The following is a 19,861-nucleotide window of genomic DNA, read 5'->3' on the forward strand; positions in this document are numbered from 1 at the left end:
GCAGATATTGTTACTTTTTGCCTAATAGATGAGAAAAATAAGACTTGGTAGTACCCAAATAACTTTGCCAGCACTTGTAGGCCTAGAGCTTGTTCACTGCCGGGTACACATAGTAGGTGCTTAGTAAATGATGGAGGAGGGAATGGCCAGAATGTCTGATTCCACAGGCAGCCTCAAATACAGGACTTGCAGACTGTGCTAATGACAGCCTGTGTTTATGGAGCCAGTGTGGGCCCAGCCCTGCCATAGTGTGTTGAGTGAGTTCACTCATACAAGCCTGACAGCAATCTTATGAGATAGGTTCTGTTAAATTTTCATTTGTAGGTGAGGAAACAGGTACAGTAGGCGCAGTATTACAGAGCTTGTGGCCAAGAAGATGAAGATGCAGGTAATTTGGCTACAGAGTCCATACTCCTAAAACACTTGTTTTATCTTGACAATCAGTTAAGGTTAATGAGAGCTGTCTTTTTAGACTTATGATTATAAGTATTAAACCACTGGGACACATCCCCAGCCTTTTAAAAAATAATATATTTTTAAAAAGTTTTTATTTAGAGATAGGGTCTTGCTAAGTTGCTTAGGGCCTCGCTAAATTGCTGAGGCTGGCCTTCAATTCACAATTCTCCTGCCTCAGCCTCCCATGCTGCTGGAATTATAAGCATTTTTTTATGGAGTTGCATGATAGGATGTCCTGTCTGGCCCTGTACCACTGCCCCTGGAAATGGATAGGCATAAGATCATTGTTGTTACTGAATCTGGGAAATGGTTCATGGCTGAGGGTTTGCTGATTACAGAATGATTAAACCAACAAAACTGATGCTTCAAACTTTTCTTTCTTTTTTGGTATTGAGTCCGGTACATGACTGTTTGGCCACATCCCCAGCCTTTTATTTAAAATTTTTTTAAGTTGTAGATGGACACAATATATTTTATTTATTTCTGTGGTGCTGGGGATTGAACCTAGTGCCTCACACATGGTAGGCAAGTGCTCTACCACTAAGCCACAACCCCATCCCTCCTTTTTATTTTTTTATTTTAAGGCAGAATCTTGCTAAGTTATCTAGGGCCTTGCTAAGTTGCCAGCTGGCTTTGAGCTTGCCATTCTCCTGTCTCAGTCTCCTGAGTTGCTGGGATCACAGGTGTGTGTCATTGCGTCTGGCTCACTTCACCCTTTCTTTTTGTTTGTTTTTTGGCGCTGGGGATTGAACCTAGGGCCTTGTGCATGCAAGGCAAATACTCTACCAACTGAGCTATATCCCCAGCCCAACACTTCACACTTTCTAACTGCATATTTTTTCCCTTTTACTTGGCCTACAAAAGTAATCAACACATTTTCTCACTAAAAAGAATTACTGTCATGCATGATTACACCTGTAATTTCAGTGGCTGGGGAGGCTGAGGCAGGAGCGATGCAAGTTCAAAGCCAGCTTCAGCAATTTAGAAAGGCTCTAAGTAATTTAGTGAGATCTTGTTTCTTTTCTTTTCTCTTTCTTTCTTTGTTTTTTTTTTTTTTTTTGGTACTGGGGATTGAACTCAGGGGCACTCCACATCCCCAGCCCTATTTTGTATTTTATTTAGAGATAGTCTCACTGAGTTGCTTAGTGCCTCGCTATTGCTGATGCTAGCTTTGAATTCGAAATCCTCCTGTCTCGGGCTCCTGAGCTGCTGGGATTACAGACATGAGCCACTGCACCTGGCCCCATTTCAAAATAAAAAATAAAAAGGGCCAGGGATGTGGCTCAATGGTTAAGTACTCTGGGTTAAATGCTGATACAAAAAAAAAAAAAATCTTTCAGCAGGAGTGCCTTTTTAGGCAAATTCTGTAGTCTAAAAGTGTGACTACCATGTATCTTTTCATATCTTATTTTTTTAGTAAAATAACATAGGAGCATAACTTACACAGTCAGTACTAAAAAACATTTGAGGCAGCAGTGACTTGAAACTCTAGCATTTACTTCATGTTTCTAAATGTGTTTGACAATTCTTTTTTTTTTTTTTAAGAGTGAGAGAGGAGAGAGATAGAGAGAATTTTTAATATTTATTTATTTTTTTTAGTTCTCGGCGGACACACCATCTTTGTTGGTATGTGGTGCTGAGGATCGAACCCGGGCCGCACGCATGCCAGGCGAGCGTGCTACCGCTTGAGCCACATCCCCAGCCCTGTGTTTGACAATTCTTGTCCTCTGTCTTTATTCATCAACTTTAGGGGTCATCTGTGGACTTCCACAGTACTTTGTCTTATGTTTATCCTGCCTCAGTCAGAATGAGTGTTCTCTTGATCTGGTGCATAGGATTGTCCTGAGGTTGCTGTCCACCCCACCTTTCCTGCTCCGTTTACTCCTTTGTGGTGATGGTGGAACGTAGTCTCCAGTAGCTTCCCAAGAAGGGGGCAGCAGGAGATAAACTTTAGGTACTTGTGTGTCTGAAAATATATTTATTCTACCACTACATTTGAAGAATAAATCTGGCTAGGCATGGATTTCCTGGTTGGAAGTCATTTTGATCGAATTAAATATGTGTGTGTGTGTGTGTATATTTTTGTGTGTGTGTGTGGTGATAGGGATAGAACCCAGGCCCTCATGTATGTTAGGTAAACACTCTACCACTTAGCTACATCTTCAGCCCCATGGAAGTCATTTTGAAGCTGTGGACGCAATATCTTTGTTGCTGTTGAGAGGTCCATTTTGATTCTTAATCCTTGTAAGCATTATTTCCCCACCAAACTTTCAGGATCATTGCATCCTTATTTTTCTTAATATTCACTTTGTGCTTAGTGCTAGCCTTTTTTCACTTGCATGTAGGATAGTAAATAACTGTGAAATCTAGAGCTTAAAGCCTTTTTATTATAGGAATTTTTTTTGCAGTGTATTTGAGACAAGTTATTCTCTGCTTTGATCTTTGTGCTCCTTTTTAAATTCCTTTAGTTGAGGGGCTGGGGCTATAGCTCAATGGTAAAGTGCTTGCCTCATATGTGTGGGGCACTGGGTTCGATCCTCAGTACCATATAAAAATAAATAGAGATACTGTGTGTTCATATATGACTAAATAAATATTTTAAAAAACATTCCTTTAGTTGAATGTTGCACTTCCTTATATTAGTCTTCCAATTTTTGAAGTTTTTTTCCTTCCTTTTCATGTCTTGGTCTTCTTGTTCTACTTTTTGGGAGCAGTTTTTATTATTTTCCAACTTCTTTTAATGGGTTTTTAACTTGTTTTAATTTTATGTTTTTTCCTGTTTTTTGGTCCTTTTTTTAGAATTTCCTGTTCTTGTTTATGTATGTAATATTTTTACTTTTTTAAAATTAAAGCTAAATTTTAAAGTTACATTAAAAATTATTAGGAAATTATACAGTTATTTAAAAACTGCATTTATTTGAAAAAAAATTTTCTTTCTTTTTTTTTTTTGGTGTATGTGTTCCCCCTGCATTCCTTTTTGCTAAACTTCTTCCATTTCTTCCATTCTTTGAGCATTTAGTCACTTTGAGGTAGAAACTGTTTGAGGGGCTTATTAACTTGTTGCTTTCACTGCAGGACCATGATTGGTTGCTGTTTTCTGGTTGTCTCTAGCAAACGTTCCTCTCCACAGGTCTTTCTCTGGGATGCTTTGGTTTCCCTGGAGGATTCCTCAGTCTTGTCTTATTGGTATAGATGCTTCTTGATTTATGGTACTATTACATCCTGATAAACCCATTGTTAAGTCTTAAGTACTGTAAGTAGAAAGCACATTGAATACTCATAACTTAATGAACTTCATAGGTCATCGACACTGTATGTGGTAGTGAATGAGTTGTTATCCCTTCTGATTTCTTGGGCTCTTGGCTGCTGTGCAACCTCCTAAGAGAGCATCTAATTGCATTGCTAGCAGGGTGTCTGTCAGTTGCCTCTTGCCATTGAACCCTGGTAAGATTGAAAATTGAGGTTGAACCATTGTAAGTTGGGGGCTGTCTGCATAAGCTGGATTTTCGGGATCTAGTCTAAGAAGGGGAGAAGAGGGTCCTCTCCTGCTTCTGCAGTAACCTTTTCCTAGTCTCCCTGTTTTCAGTGAAGAAACTCAGTTCTGCCTTTCTCTCTGTTTGCTGACTTCAAGCATGGTGCTTTTCTGGTGGACCTCCAGTCCCCTCTGGTTAAGGAAAAGGGGACTTGCCTATCTGAATGTTTTTTATGTGGGTTTTTACACCCACTCCCCTTCACCTGCAGGCATCATCCCCAACCTTGCCCTGGGGTTAGTAGTAACCACTTTGGTTTCTTTGCTCAATGGAGTGGTTTAGTTTTCCTTTCCTTTAACTTCCTGTTCATGTTTTTTTTTTTTTTTTGGTACCAGGGATTGAACTCGGGGGCACTCCGCCACTGAGCCACATCCCCAGCCGTATTTTATTTAGAGGCAGGGTCTCATTGAGTTGCTTAGGGCATTGCTAAATTGCTAAGGCTGGCTTTGAACATGCCATCTTCCTGCCTCAGCCTCTAGAGCTGCTGGGATTTCAGGTGTGTGCCACCGTGCCTGACTCCTGTTCATGTTTTGTGTAGTGATTTTAAACATTTTCTGGATGAAGTTTTTGTTTCTCTTTCCTGCTCTTGTCTTTGGATTTTGTAAAAGAGGAGAGAGGAGCTCAGAAGCACCTGATACGGATCTCAAACAGTGGGCCCTCGCTGGGGCACTGGTTGCCTGTGCACAGGGCTGTTCTCAGGCTTCTTACCGTGTGGTCTGAATTGGGATGGCTTGGTCCTGGCTTGGTTCTAACAGGCTGGCAGAGGTGATGCTTTTCCCTTAGCCCTCACTTCCACAGGGTGCCTAGGTCACACATGCAGTTAGTGCTGGAGTAGGGGTTTCCTGCTTCTGCCTCCTATCAGGTTTGTCTTTTAAAATTATTTAGCTTGTAAGAACATATTTTGGCCACCTCTCTTCAGAAACTTGATTTCTTTATCATTTCATCGAATTCACCATGTCCAACAGGTACCTTTACATTAAGGCAAGTACAATTTGACCTCAGCTTGGATTGCTCACCAAATTGACTTTTCAGGGAGTGGTTGAGAGAGCCTAGTTAATTTGGCCAAAGGCATTTATGTAGAAAAAACCAATTCCAGAACTGAGCCAACTTTTCTGTTTTTATTTTATTTTAATTTTAATTTTTTTATTATTTATTCATTTAGTTTTTGGCAGACACAATATCTTTGTTTGTATGTGGTGCTAGGGATTGAACCTGGGCCGCACGCATGCCAGGCGAGCGCGCTACTGCTTGAGCCACATCCCCACCCTTTATTTTATTTTTAAAGAAAAAAAATATAGCTCTACCTGGAGCTACATCCTCAGATCTTTTTAGTTTTTATCTAATTTTTAATATGTCATATTTTAAATAAATCTGTAAAGGTTTTGGATTTAAGAAAACAAGCTGGAGTGATTTCTTTAACACTTTGGCAGTGGTTTTTCCTTTGAAGTGGTGTCTTTCTACATAAAAGGTCACTTTCCCAATAACATTACTGTCAATTCATATTCTATTTTGGAAAAAGTTTTTGGACTGCTTTTTTTTTAAAAAAAAAAACTTTTTGATTAATTTTGTTGTTATTTGTGTGGTGCTAGGGATGGAGCCCAGGGCCTTGTGTGTGCTAGGTAAGTGACTCTACACCACTGAGCTATGCTACAGCTCTCTTATTCACTTCCGATAGGTTGGTGAGAACTAACCACAGTATTTTTAAAACTCTGTTTCTGGGGATATAGCTCAGTTGGTAGAGTGCTTGCCTTGCATGCACTAGGCCCTGGGTTCAATCCCCAGCACCACGCACAAAAAAAAAAGAAAAAAAAAATGAAAAAGAAAACGCTGTTTCCAAGAGGTTAGAAAGCATTTATTGAGCACCTGTTTATGAATTGGTGTTCTAGATGTTTGTAAGAGAATATGCAAATTTTTTTAGATTGGTTCATGATTTCAAGAATTTAGTAGTATAATAGAGCAAATATTCCTGAGCATGAAATGATATGAAATCAGTTAACATAACCAAGGGAAGGCTGCTGTGATGTATTTGGAATCCTCATTAGAGAGAGAACTAAGTTTGGATCTTAAAGGAGGGAAGATATGAATTGGAATGGCAAGGTATACAGTAGGTATATTTTTAAAAATGAGGCATTTTAGTGGATTTGGAAAACTGAAACCTAGAAACCTCAGAATGCCGAGTATTAGTCATTGTTTTTTTTTTCCCCTTATCCTCATGAGTGTGCATGTTCACATTCAAAATTGGCTATAATCAATATTATATGCCATTTGTACTTTTCTCTTTCATGTATCATCTTCATGGGTTCATGTCTTTAATATTTTCAGTAGGTAATGATGTTGGTCATATGGGTGTCCCAGTTTCTCTGATTTTGACCTGGGTGAGGTTGTCTTTTGGTAGTATACAGTGGAATTTCTAGGTCAGAAGGGGCAAGTGGCATATGATGAAGCTGGAGAGGCTAGGTAAGTGTACACAGGGCCTTGTAACCAAGGTAGCAAGTTGGGATGTTTCATAGTCACTGAAGGCTGTGAGGCAGGGAATGGGGGGTGTCCCCCCGTTATTGAACCCAGAGCCTTGCACATTTGAGGCAAGGCTCAACCAACTGAGCTGCATCCCCAGCCTAGGGAGTTATATTTTAAAAAGATGACCTGGCTTCTGTGTGGAGAATGGAAGTGGGGGTAGTGTGTAGACTTAGGCCAGAGGTACGGGGGACCAGGGAATACAGGTTTTCAAATTTACTTATTTTTGAGTAGTAAGACAGTTAACATGGTCAGAATTCAGTAAGCATAGAGTGAAATATGTCCATCCTGTCCCCTAGCCACTTAGTTCTTTTTTATGTACTGGGGATTGAACTCAGGGGCACTCAACCTCTGAGCTATATCCCCAGCCCTATTTTGTATTTTATTTAGAGACAGGGTCTTACTGAGTTGTTTAGTGCCTCACTTTTGCTGAGGCTGGCTTTGAATTCTCAATCCTCCAGCCTCAGCCTTGCGAGCCCCTAGGATTACAGGTGTGCGCCACTGTGCCTGGCCTTAGTTCTTCTCTTGGCAATTCACCAGTATTACTGTGCATCCTTCAAGATATTCGTGAATGGGGCTGGGGATGTGGCTCAAGTGGTAGCTCGCTCGCCTGGCATGTGTGCGGCCCGGGTTTGAACCTCAGCACCACATACAAAGAAAGACGTTGTGTCCGCCGAAAGCTAAATAAAATTAATGTTGAAAAAAAAAAGATATTAGTGAATATATAAGCAAAGACTCATATAGATATTTTAGGCTTTTGTTTTGGAACTTTCACACATTTACTTAAGATATGGTAGTATAATGAATATTGTTACTTGTACCCCCAGGGTCAGCTGTTATTCCTCATGGCCAGTCTCATTTCATCTATGCCTCTGTCACTTCCCACTTCATCCAAAATATTTTCCTCTGTGAATATTGGAGCTAATTTAAATATTTCTCAGTCAATAAATATCTAGTCAGTATTCAGATTTCTTATTTCAGTTTTAAACAGGGACCACCTGTAGTCTGGAGCACTTAAGTGAGGTCATTGTGAATTTACATATGCTGTGAGAGCTAAACATATGGGGTTTCAAGGACTTGGTATAAAACAGGAAGTAAAGTATCCCAAGAATCCTTCAAAAATTATTGGCTACATGCTGAAATATTAAGTTTTAGACATTGGATTAAACATTAGAAAAAAGTAATTAATCACTTTTAGAGGGGCTGGGGATGTAGCTCAAGTGGTAGCGCGCTCACCTGGCATGTTTGCGGCTCGTGTTCGATCCTAAGTACCATATACAAAGACGTTGTGTCTGCCGAAAACTAAAAAATAAATATTTTTTTTTAAAAGAGAGAGGAGGCGGGGGGGGGGGAGAGAGAGAGAGAGAGAGAGAGAGAGAGAGAATTTATTTATTTATTTTAGTTCAACATCTTTGTTTGTATGTGGTGCTGAGGATCGAACCCGGGCCGCACGCATGCCAGGTGAGCGCGCTACCGCTTGAGCCATATCCCCAGCCCCTAAAAAATAAATATTAAAAAATTCTCTCTCTCTCTCTCTCCTCTCTCTCTCTCTTAAAAAAAAATCACTTTTAAAATATGACTACTATAGAGTTGGGTGCAGTGGCATATACCTCTAATTCCAGCGGCTCGGGAGGCCGAGGCAGGATGATTTCAAGTTCAAAGCCAGCCTCAGCAGTGGTGAGGCACTAAGCAACTCAGTGAGATCCTGTCTCTAATTAAAAACAAAATAGGGCTGGGAGTGTGGCTCAGTGGTCGAGTTCAAATCCCTGGTACCAAAAAAGAAAAAAGTGTGTGTGTGTGTGTGTGTGTGTGTGTGTGTGTGTGTATGTGTATGTGTATATGGCTAGAGAAATTTAAAGTGGAGTATTTGGCTCACTCTTGTGGCTCCCATTTGTTTCCACCCTGGAGGCTTCATCAGATGCAGTTTGGCAGGGTAAACTAGCTGTTGGTACTACTCAGAGCCCTCACGTTTTAGGGTTGAGACATGTCTTCATTTGCTGGCTGGAGTATTGTCCGTAAAGAGAAGCTGTTGCTGTGAAGTGCAAGTCCTAGAAGAGGAAGGGTGGTGGAAGAATGGTGCTTGGTGCTAAGTGGACAGCACCTGACATGGAGTGTCCTCCAAATACTAGCCTGAGAAAGACCAGGAGGGCTTTTGCTGTGCTGTGCAGTTTGACAATTACTTACCAACGCATTCCTAAGATAGCTTTTATACTTATGGTCTGTGTCCCCACTCCCATGAGATTCCAAACTGTTCGGTGAGGCTGAGTGGTAAAGTGTCCCTGGGTTCAATCTCAAGGATGCTTCCTCATTCTTGCAGTTTGCCTGTGTTCTTTTTTTCTGTTTTTGGTACTGGGGATTGATCTCAGGGGCACTCGACCACTGGGCTCAGTATATTTTATATTTTTTTAAGTTGTTGATGGATCTTTATTATATTCATTTATTTTTATGCGGTGCTGAGAATTGAACCCAGTGCCTCACATGTGTCCTCAACCCCTTATTTTGTATTTTATTTAGAAGCAGGGTCTCACTGAGTTGCTTAGTGTCTCAGCTTCCCAGGCCGTTGGGGTTACAGGTGTGCACCACTGCACTTGGCTTGTAGTGGTATTTTATTTTATTTATTTATTTTTTTGGGTACTGGGGATTGGACTCAGGGGCACTTGAACACTGAGCCACATCCCCGGCCCTATTTTTTTTTTTTTTTTTTAAGAGAGAGAGACAGAGACAGAGAGAGAGAGAGAGAGAGAGAGAGAGAGAGAGAGAGAGAGAGAGAAAGAGAGAGAATTTTAATATTTTAATATTTATTTTTTAGTTCTCGGTGGACACAACATCTTTGTTTGTATGTGGTGCTGAGGATCGAACCCGGGCCGCACGCATGCCAGGCAAGCGCGCTACCGCTTGAGCCACATCCCCAGCCCCTCCAGCCCTATTTTGTATTTTATTTAGAGACAAGGTCTCACTCACTGAGCTGCTTGGTGCCTTGCCTTTGCTGAAGCTGGCTTTGAATTTAAAATCCTCCTGCCTCAGCCTCCTGAGCCACTGGGATTAGAGGTGTGCACCACCAAACCTGCCTTGTAGTGGTATTTTAAAAGAGATCTTAATTTTTTGCTTTGTGACCTGAAAGATACTACAGGTTGAATGGTGGGCTCAGTGGAAGTGTGGTGGGCCAGCTTCTGCTTGTGTGGCTGCTGTGAGTGGCTTCAGCCAGTAGGCCAGGCATTTATGATTGAGCAAGGCTCTCTGAGGTTCTGTCTGTTGACAGGGTTGTACTGGCACCTACTTAGAAGGGCTCTGGTTGGGACACAGGTGTGTAATAACAAACATTTGATGGTTTTTTCAGTGCTTACTATGAGTCAAGAACTACACCGAGTGATTTGTATGGAGTTTCTTATTCTTTGTCAGGTGGGGTTACTATTCCAATTTCTCCATTTCACAGAAGAGCAGGAGGAGAAGTGTATCTTGCCATTTTTGTTGTTATTTTTGGTTCTGGGGATGGAATCCAGGGCCTCACACATGGTGGGTGAGAGATCTGCCACTGAGCCATATCTCCAGACTGTCTTGCTGTTTTTTAGTGAGGTTACCTGTAGTATCTTTCAGGTCACAAAGTAAAAAAGTAAATCTCTTTAAAAAGAGCCAGGGAAGTGGTTAGAGTTAGACTTCTGTCCATAAGCTGTCCTTAGTTGCCAACCAAGGATGGAGAGGGGAGATGAGGTTCATGTGTGTACCAGGAATGAGCATGCACTCCTGTGTGAATCTGTTTTGTTTAGTTTTTGGTGCTACAAGTTGGTTTTCTGGGCCTTGTCTTGCCCAGTTTCATGAGGAAGTTTGAGGTGTTAACAAGGAGCATAAACCCCAAGCACATGTTTCTTATCCCCTTCTGTAGTTCCTATCTTCGTTTGTTTGTCTTGTCTGGTCATCATGCAAAACAGTGCCTCATTCCTAATGTGGCCCACAAGGAGGTCTCCCTTCCTCATGCTTCATGTCTTCATTTTCTCTTGTTTAAGGTCACTTTGTTTGTATTACTTGATTTGTATGTGTGATTCCTGAGCTCTGCCCCCTACCTTTTCTGTGGCAGAGTGAAAGGAAGGTTCTGCTGAGGCCGTCATAAGATGGCAGCATGGTTCTTGTCTAGGAAAGCTGGTCTGGTGATGGACACGTGTCTTTTGAAGAGGTTATTATACTCTCTCCTGCTTGGCATTCATTGTCTACTTGTGGGGAATAAGGATAGCAGTAATGGTGAGGGATTCCTGGGCAGGGCTGTGAGTTCTCTGTTGCAGTTAAAGGCCCTCCCTGTCACTGTCATGCCACCTTGTTTTGTTTATGCTGCTGTCTGTGCTCTGATTGACCTCCCAGGTTCAAGATCAGCTTCTTTCCTCAAGGTACCTAGTTCTTTCTTTTGGCATTGTCAGTCATTAAGTACATTGGATTGAGATTTGGGGCAGCCTCCTCCCCAGTTCAAATCTCTGGGGCCAAGATTGGTTGGGTCATTTTGACACCACCGGTGTATACAGTGCCTCACTACTATGGGTGGAATAACACTATCCATTTGAGCAGGACCCCAACGACTACATGACCATTGTTGAGCAAAAAACTCTGGCCTTTGAGGTCCATCCTTGAGGGCCTCTGTGGAAAGGGGTGGAGGATCCACTTTCCCAGGAATTGAGGTGGAGCGTGTAGCTCCCAATGTCTCTGTTTTTGAGTGCTGGGGGGACATAGAAGGGCATGGGAGGAGGAAAGAGCTTGCCTGCTCTTTCCTACTGTCTGAAGGAAGGCAGGGCCCACTTTGCCCACCAGTGAGCAGAGGAGAAAGGACAGGATGTAGGCCTGCCGGGTGTTAACTGAATTCATCCACCTTTCCTTGTTTCTCGTGATGAAATTTTTTTTGACATATCATATTTCATACATTAGATTCAAGTGGGTTATGAACTCCCATTTTTATCCCAAATACAGATTGCAGAATCACATCGGTTACACATCCACATTTTTACATAATGTCATATTAGTAACTTTTGTATTCTGCTACCTTTCCTATCCTCTACTATCCCCCCTCCCCTCCCCTCCCATCTTCTCTCTCTACCCCATCTACTGTAATTCATTTCTCTCCTTATTTATTATCCCATTCCCCTCACAACCTCTTATATGTAATTTTGTATAACAATGAGGGTCTCCCTCCATTCCCATGCAATTTCCCTTTTCTCTCCCTTTCCCTCCCACCTCATGTCTCTGTTTAATGTTAATCTTTTCTTCCTGCTCTTCCTCCCTGCTCTGTTCTTAGTTGCTCTCAATATATCAAAGAAGACATTTGGTATTTGTTTTTTAGGGATTGGCTAGCTTCACTAAGCATAATCTGCTCTAGTGCCATCCATTTCCCTGCAAATTCCATGATTTTGTCATTTTTTAGTGCTGCATAATACTCCATGGTGTATAAATGCCACATTTTTTAATCCATTCATCTATTGAAGGGCATCTGGGTTGGTTCCACAGTCTAGCAATTGTGAATTGTGCTGCTATGAACATCGATGTGGCGTATCCCTGTAGTACGCTCTTTTAAGGTCTTCAGGGAATAGTCCGAGAAGGGCAATAGCTGGGTCAAATGGTGGTTCCATTCCCAGCTTTCCCAGGAATCTCCATACTGCTTTCCAAATTGGCCGCACCAGTTTGCAGTCCCACCAGCAATGTACAAGAGTACCCTTTTCCCCACATCCTCGCCAGCACTTGTTGTTGTTTGACTTCATAATAGCTGCCAATCTTACTGGAGTGAGATGGTATCTTAGGGTGGTTTTTATTTGCATTTCCCTGACTGCTAGAGATGGTGAGCATTTTTTCATATACTTGTTGATTGATTGTATGTCCTCCTCTGTGAAGTGTCTGTTCAGGTCCTAGGCCCATTTGTTGATTGGGTTATTTGTTATCTTATTGTCTAATTTTTTGAGTTCTTTGTATACTCTGGATATTAGGGCTCTGTATTGTATCTGTAGTTTGTGAATATATTCTGTGACAATTTGTCAATCTATTTTTATATGACAAATTTCATTTAATGGATTGTAAGGGCTTTATTTTAAGCAGAATTGCCTTATGCTGACTTGTTTTAATGTGTGAGCAACTAGTCAGTGCACACTGATTTGTATGGCACAATTGAGGCAAAGTTTTTGGCAAGGATTTTTTTTTTTTTTTTTTTTGATACTGAGGATTTAACCTAGGGGCACTTTACCAGTGAGTTGCATCTCTAGCCCTTTATTTATTTATTTATTTGGAGACAGTCTATCTAAGTTGCTGATGTTGGCCTTGACCTTGTGATCTTCCTCTCAGCATCCTGAGTTGCTGGGATTACAGGTGTATGCCACTTGTCCTCAGCTTTGGCATGGATTTTTTAGTATTTACTTTTTAGTTTTTAGGTGGACATAATACCTTTATTTTTATGTGGTGCTGAGGATTAAACCCAGTGCCTCATGTATGCTAGGCAAACACTCTACCACTGAACCATGACCCCAGCCCCTTTGGCATGGATTTTAAGATCAAGATCAAAACATAAGAAGTGGCTATTCTGGAATATGTTTAGACTATTGTGGAGTGTATGGAAAGAATTGGTAAATTGCCCTTCTTGTAGGTTATCACTCTGTGTTCCTCTCTGGAATATCACTTTTGTGTTTTGCTTTATTTTCTTTGCTTTTATGTGATGTTCAGGGTTAATACTTTTTTGCAAGACATGCTGTGGGGAAGACAGCATGTCTTTTTTAAAAAAATTAAAAAGGCTGGGGTTGTAGCTCAGTGGTAGAGTGCCTGCGTTGTACATGTGATGCACTGGGTTCAATCCTCAGCACCACATAAAAATAAGTAAAATAAAAGTATTGTGTCTATTTACAACTAAAAAAAATTAAAAAGAAATTAAAAAAGTTTTTTTAGGTGTTAATGGACCTCTTTTTTTTTTTAAAGAGAGAGTGAGAGAGGAGAGAGAGAGAGAGAGATAATTTTTTTAATATTTATTTTTTAGTTCTCGGCGGACACAACATCTTTGTTGATATGTGGTGCTGAGGATCGAACCTGGGCCGCACGCATGCCAGGCAAGCGCGCTACCGTTTGAGCCACATCCCCAGCCCAATGGACCTCTTTTTAACTTTTTTATTTATATGCAGTGCTGAGAATCAAATCCAGTGCCTCGCATGTTGCTAGGCAGGTGCTCTGTCATTGAGCTACAATCACAGCCCATAGCTTGACACTTTGAGGTGTTGCAGAGGCCTTGCTGTGGTTCAGGAGTACTTTCTGAGGGCTGAACTCTGAGTACATTATCTGCTTTTACTTAATTGTTAAACAGTCCTTCCAATTGGCAACTGTTACCCTGCCTTATAGGTGAGACAGACCACAGAGGTGGAGTCACCTGCCAAGAGCCCTGTTGTTTCTTGGAGGAGGCCAGGATGCTATGTAGCAGGGTGTGATACGGAGGGGTGAGGTGGTGAGGTATAGACCCTGTGAGGTCTGGTCCTAACCCTGAACTGCTGAGTAGCTGCTAGGGGGCTTTTGGGTGGAGGAGTGACCTGCTCTGGCTTTCTGTGTGGGGTAGGGGTGGGCATGGGAGGCCCTTCAGGAGGTGTTGATGGAGTCCTGTTGAGAGATGAAGGGAGTTTGGACAAGGTTGGTAACAGTGAAGGTTCAAGAATTGGTCAGATTCTGAGTATATATATTCTTTAATCCATCAAGGTTTATTTATAAGTATACTATGAAAGCCCCAGATTATCTATAGTGATGTGTAAGTTTTGAACAATGATTAATTATTTTGACTGGTTGGAAATATACAGTAGGAACTGTACCTCCAGCTGACTGTTCCTGGCATGTTGGAGAATTTTGCTTTTGCATTTCTTGAATTTTCAGTGTTCTTGATAGCTTTTTGACACTGCTGTGTTTCCATGATTTTTTTAAAAATATGTTTTTAGTTGTCAATGGATCTTTTTTGTTTTAAATATTTTTTAGTTGTTGATGGACCTTTATTTTAGTTATTTATATGTGTCTCACACATGCCAGGCAAACACTGTTCCACTGAGCTACACCCCCACCCCTGTCAATGGATCTTTTATTTTATTTATTTATATGTGGTGCTGAGGATCGAACCCAGGGCCTCATACATGCCAGGCATGTGCTGTACCACTGAGCCATAACTCCAGCCCTGTTTCCACTCTTTTTTTTTTTTTCTTCTTCTACTGGGGATTGAACTCAGGGACACTCAACTACTGAGCCACATCCTTAGCTCTATTTTGTATTTTATTTAGAGATAGGGTCTCACTGAGTTGCTTAGCACCTCGCCGTTGATGAAGTTGGCTTTGAACTTGTGATCCTCCTGCCTCAGCCTCCTGAGCTATGCGTGTGCCACTGTGCCTGGCTTATTTCCACTCTTTATACTAGATGTACATTTGAAGGAAGAGCAGAGAGGAGTAGTGAGTGTCTTGGTTTGTTAACAGCTCCTGTGTTAGAATATCTGAAACTGGGTCACTTAAAATGAACAGAAGGCTGGGGCTGTGGTTCGGTAGTAGAGCGCTTGCCTGGCATGCATGAGCCACTGGGTTCAATCCTCAGCACCACATAAAAATAAAATAAAGGTGTTGTGTCCACCTACAACTCAAAAAGAAAATATTTTTTAAAAAAGAGCAGAAATTTATTGACTCATATTCTGGGGACTGGAAGAAGTCCAAGATCAAGGTGCAGGCAACTGATGAAGGCTTTTTTGCTGTGTCATCCTGTGGTGAAAGGTAAGAGGCAAAAGGGGGACCATGAGGGGGAGCAAGAGGGGGCTGAACTTGCCCTTTTTTAATGGCATTAATCCCATGAGGGCATGAGGCTCTGCCCTCATGGCTTGCTCATCCCCTAATAGGTCCCACTGCTTAATACTATTACAATGGCAGTTAAATTTCTACTTGAGTTTTGGAGGGACAGATATTTAAACCATGGCAGCAAGACTGAGGGTTTTTATTTTTAGAGCTTTATAGTTAGGTTCATCCTGACCTGAGGAGTCTTGACCATGTGAGAGGATGTTTCTGTTTATTGAGAAGGGAAGTCCATTGGAGCAGCAAATTTTAGGGGAGAGGATGGAGGTACCAATTGGATTATTAAGTGTAAATGTATTATAGGAAGGTGGTCCACAGAGTTCATGTGCAGAAGAGGGCTGTGGAGAGTTCTGGGACCCTGAGATCACACAATGAAGCCAGCAAAGTAGACTGAAACAGCAGGAGAACTTGAATAAGACTTGAAGTGTTTTGTGAAGACAGAGTATTCAGCTCTTTTGACAGTTGCTAGAAGTGTGAGATAAAAATCAAAAACTAACCCTTGAATTTGGTCAAGTGGAGGTCCTTGGTGACTAGTGAGGCTTATTGCATTATCTGATTTGGTTTTAGCATCACCTGTATGTGGTAGATGCTACTGTTTTCCCTAGAGGTTTGTTGGGTCTGCCTTGGGTCCAATGTGGAAGGGATAGCCTTCTACATTGGGAGAATGGTGGGCAGAAATCAGAGGACTTAAGAGATGTAGGCGGGAGTGAGCTCTTATTCACCTTGAAAATGAAGAGATGAGTGTATCAAGACAGAGCCTGAGTCTCCCCATGGACTGAAAATATGTGCAGGGCCCATCTCAGGCTCTACTTTTGGTCTCTCAGGTGAGACAACAACAGACTGTGAGTGGTTGAATGCTATCCACATTTTGAGACCACTTAAGTGTTTTGTGAAGTTTCTTTTATTACCTTTCTAGGATAATGTCTGTGGGACAAGGAACTGCCTGCCTGAGTGGGCTGATGGGGTGAATTGGACTTGCTCAGGATTCTTGTCCTGGTTCTAAGGTGGTGAGAAGGTTTCAGGCCAGAAGTGACTTAATGAGGTTTGTGTATCACAAGGATCATTCTTTGTGTGAAGGAGGGATTGCAGAGGGACTGTTTGGAGGAGGCAGGTGCGGTCTTCGGGAGGTGGTGACTAGTCTAATGTGGTAGGTGAGGAGGGTGTAAGACTACTTCTGGGACTGAGCCTCAGTTGGAGGGGGATTTTCTCCAACAGTTGGGTGGGTGGTGATAATTCACTAAGACTTGGGAGAGGTTTTGGAATGGTACAATGCACATTCTGCAAAGATAGGATAATAAATATTTTAGACTTTGTATGCCAAAAAGCAAAACTAATGATAATAATAACTTTTAAGTTATCAAAAAATATTTAGCTGTGCTAGGGATGGAACCAAGGACTTTTTTTTTTTTTTTACAGTAACAGCTGTAGCATTTTTTTCTTTTTTTTTTATTATTAGTTGTTCAAAACATTACAAAGCTCTTGACATATCATATTACATACATTTGATTCCCGCGGATTATGAACTCCCATTTTTACCACTATACAAATTGCAGATTCACATCGGTTACACATCCACTTTTTTACATACTGCCATACTAGTGTATGTTGTATTCTGCTGCCTTTCCTATCCTTTCCTATACTCTACTATCCCCCCTCCCCTCCCCTCCCCTCCCCTCCCATCTTCTCTTTCTACCCCATCTACTGTAATTCATTTCCCTTTTCCCCTCACTTCCTCTTTTTTTTTTTTTAAAGAGAGTGAGAGAGGAGAGAGAGAGAGAGAGAGAGAATTTTTTTTTAATATTTATTAGTTCTCGGCGGACACAACATCTTTGTTGGTATGTGGTGCTGAGGATCGAACCCGGGCCGCACGCATGCCAGGCGAGCGCACTACCGCTTGAGCCACATCCCCAGCCCTACAATTCTTAATACACATATATACCACAGTTTTTCATATCTCTGTATATAAGGTGTGTTGGCACATGTATTTTGTATAATGATGACCATCACACTCCACCATCCTTGCTAATCCCCTCCCCCCTCCCTTTCCCTCCCACCCCCTTTTTTTCTCTTTTTAAAATATTTTATTTAGGGCCAGGGTCTTACTGAGTTGCTTAGGGCAACTGAGGCCGGCTTTGATTACGTGATTCTCCTGCCTCAGGCTTCTGAGCCACTGGGATTACAGGCATGTGCCACCATACTGGCAGACAGGTTTTTTTTTTTTTTTTTTTTTTTTTTAGTTTTAGGTGGACCCAATATCTTTATTGTACTTTATGTGGTGCTGAGGTTCGAACCCAGTGCCTCTTGCATGCTAGGTGAGCACTCTACCACTGAGCCACAACCCCAGCCCCCTTTTTTTCTTAGTTTTTGTTTTGAGACAGGGTTTTGCCAAGTTCCTTAGGCTGAACTTGAACTTGTGATCCTCCTGCCTTAGCTTCCAGCTGGGATTATAAGTGTGTGCCACCTGGCAATTTATTTATTTTTTGTGATGCTTGAAATCAAACCAGGACATCCTGCATGTGAGGCAAATGCTTTACCATTAAGCTACACCCCAGCCACACTCCACAGATTTTTGACTGAAGTGAAAAATATAGTGGACTTTCTTGGTTGTAGAGCTCTTTCATAATTGTATGAGGTCCTGAGGTTGAAACTCAACATCCTTTCTCCCAGTTGTTTTTGTTTTTGTAATATAGATCAGAAGAATAAAAGTTTTCTTAGAAGTAAAACAGTTTGCTTCATTGGGGTTCAGAGTTTAGTATTCCCTGTTATTAAAATTACTGGAAGTATTCATATGTTAATGCTGCTCTGTGACACAATTTTCTGTATTTCTGCTTTAAAAATGTGTTTACACTGATAGGTATTGCCAAATTCCAGTGTTGGTCTGGGAGCATGTGGTCTATTTTGTTCCTTTCTTCCTCCATTACTTTCTTCTTCAAATGAGTTTGAATAACTGTTCAGTGTCTCTTCATTAGCTTGCAATATGCTTAATATTTTTTCTAGGACAAGTCTTTCAGTGATGAACCCTGATTTTTTTTTTAATCTAAGAATTAAAAAAAAAATTTATTTTTTTGGGTACCGGGGATTGAACTCAGATGCATTTGACCACTGAACCATATCCCCAGCCCTATTCTGTATTTTATTTAGAGACAGGGTCTCACCAAGTTGCTTAGGGCCTCACTAAATTGCTGAGGCTGGCTGATCCTCCTGTTTTAGTACCACCCCCGCCCCTTGATGGGATTATAGGCGTGTACCACCATGTTTTAATTTTTCCTTTATGAAGATGGTTGGTGAGTATAAGAGTTCTTGGTGGATATCTTTTTATTCTATTCCCCTCCTTTTTTTTTTTTTTTTTTTGCACAAAATGTGCACATTAGGCAAGCACTTTACCATTGAACTGCACCTCCATCTGTCTGTACCTGGGGGGCTGGACGTCCCATAGGCATTCTGGGTGCAGCTTCTCTTGCATTATGGATGTGTCTGTGGACGGTACATAAACAAGTAGGTGAGGCTCTTTGCCAGTAAAGCTTTGTATGGAGGCTTGAACTTGAGTTTCTTGTAACTTTTGAGAAATTCATACTTATGAATTATGTATTTAAATCACGATTAGCTTTTATGCTGTACAGAAGTGGGAGGCGGGTTGCACCCTGCTGATTGACATACACTTAACTGTTTCAGAGAAACGTTGTCCTTTGTCATGTACTTATTTTTGTTTTGATTTTTTGTGTGTGTGTGTGTGTGTTGTTGTCTCAGTGGCTGGACTGCAAACTTTTCTAAAGTGGGGCTTTAGCTTTATTAGTTTCCCAACATATTGAATACTGCCTGGCACATTTTGTGCAATGAGTAAATGTTTTATAACTTACTGTGGAAGGGAAAGAGGCCAGGATCGGTGTGTGGTTTTATTTATTTACTTTTTAGTAGCCCAGGAATGCTTGCTTCTCAGTTTAGACAGGAACTGTTAATCCATTCATGGGTACGTTCATTTGTTCATTTCTGAAACAGATGCTTAAATGCTGGGTGTGGGCTTGGAAAATAGGTGAGCAGTCCAGGCCTGGTGCCTGCCTGGTATTTGTGAAGGTGCTGGTTTGTGTTCTAGGTCTGAGAAATACAAGCACCCTTTGGTAATGGCCATTAGAAGAGGTAAGCCAGTGTTAAAGGAACAGTAAGCAGCATACTCAGTCTCTTGGGGTGGCTGAGGAAGGTTTGTTGGAGTTTTCTTTTTCTGCACAGAGATCACAGGTGTCTTTTTTTCCCCTCAGGATTCCAAGTGGAATCTTGGGTAAAGCTGGGCAGTTGCCCATATGTAGACCTGGGTGGAGAGGAGGCTGTGATCTCCAAAAAAAGGTGGCTTTGGACTCTTGAAGTGTGGCCATGTGGAACTGAGATGTGCTATGTCAAATGTACACTGGGTTTCAGAGACTTATGAAATGTTTTGCATTTTTTGATACTAATGATTTTAACTAATGTTTGGATGTATTCTGTCAAATAAAATTTGTCAGAATTACTCTTGGGCTAGGGATCAGTGGTAGAGTTTTTGCCTAGCATGCATGAGGTCCT

The 19,861-nt window shown here is 41.4% G+C and overlaps 1 protein-coding gene across 8 annotated transcripts in view; it reads left to right on the plus strand.

Annotated features, from left to right (window-relative positions):
• Positions 1–19,861, plus strand: part of Ehmt1 (euchromatic histone lysine methyltransferase 1) — a 155,433-nt gene that overhangs the window by 1,171 nt on the left and 134,401 nt on the right. The gene's annotated exons all lie outside the window — the stretch shown is intronic.

This window comes from Urocitellus parryii, chromosome 4, assembly GCF_045843805.1.
Source record: "Urocitellus parryii isolate mUroPar1 chromosome 4, mUroPar1.hap1, whole genome shotgun sequence".
Lineage (NCBI taxonomy): Eukaryota > Metazoa > Chordata > Mammalia > Rodentia > Sciuridae > Urocitellus > Urocitellus parryii.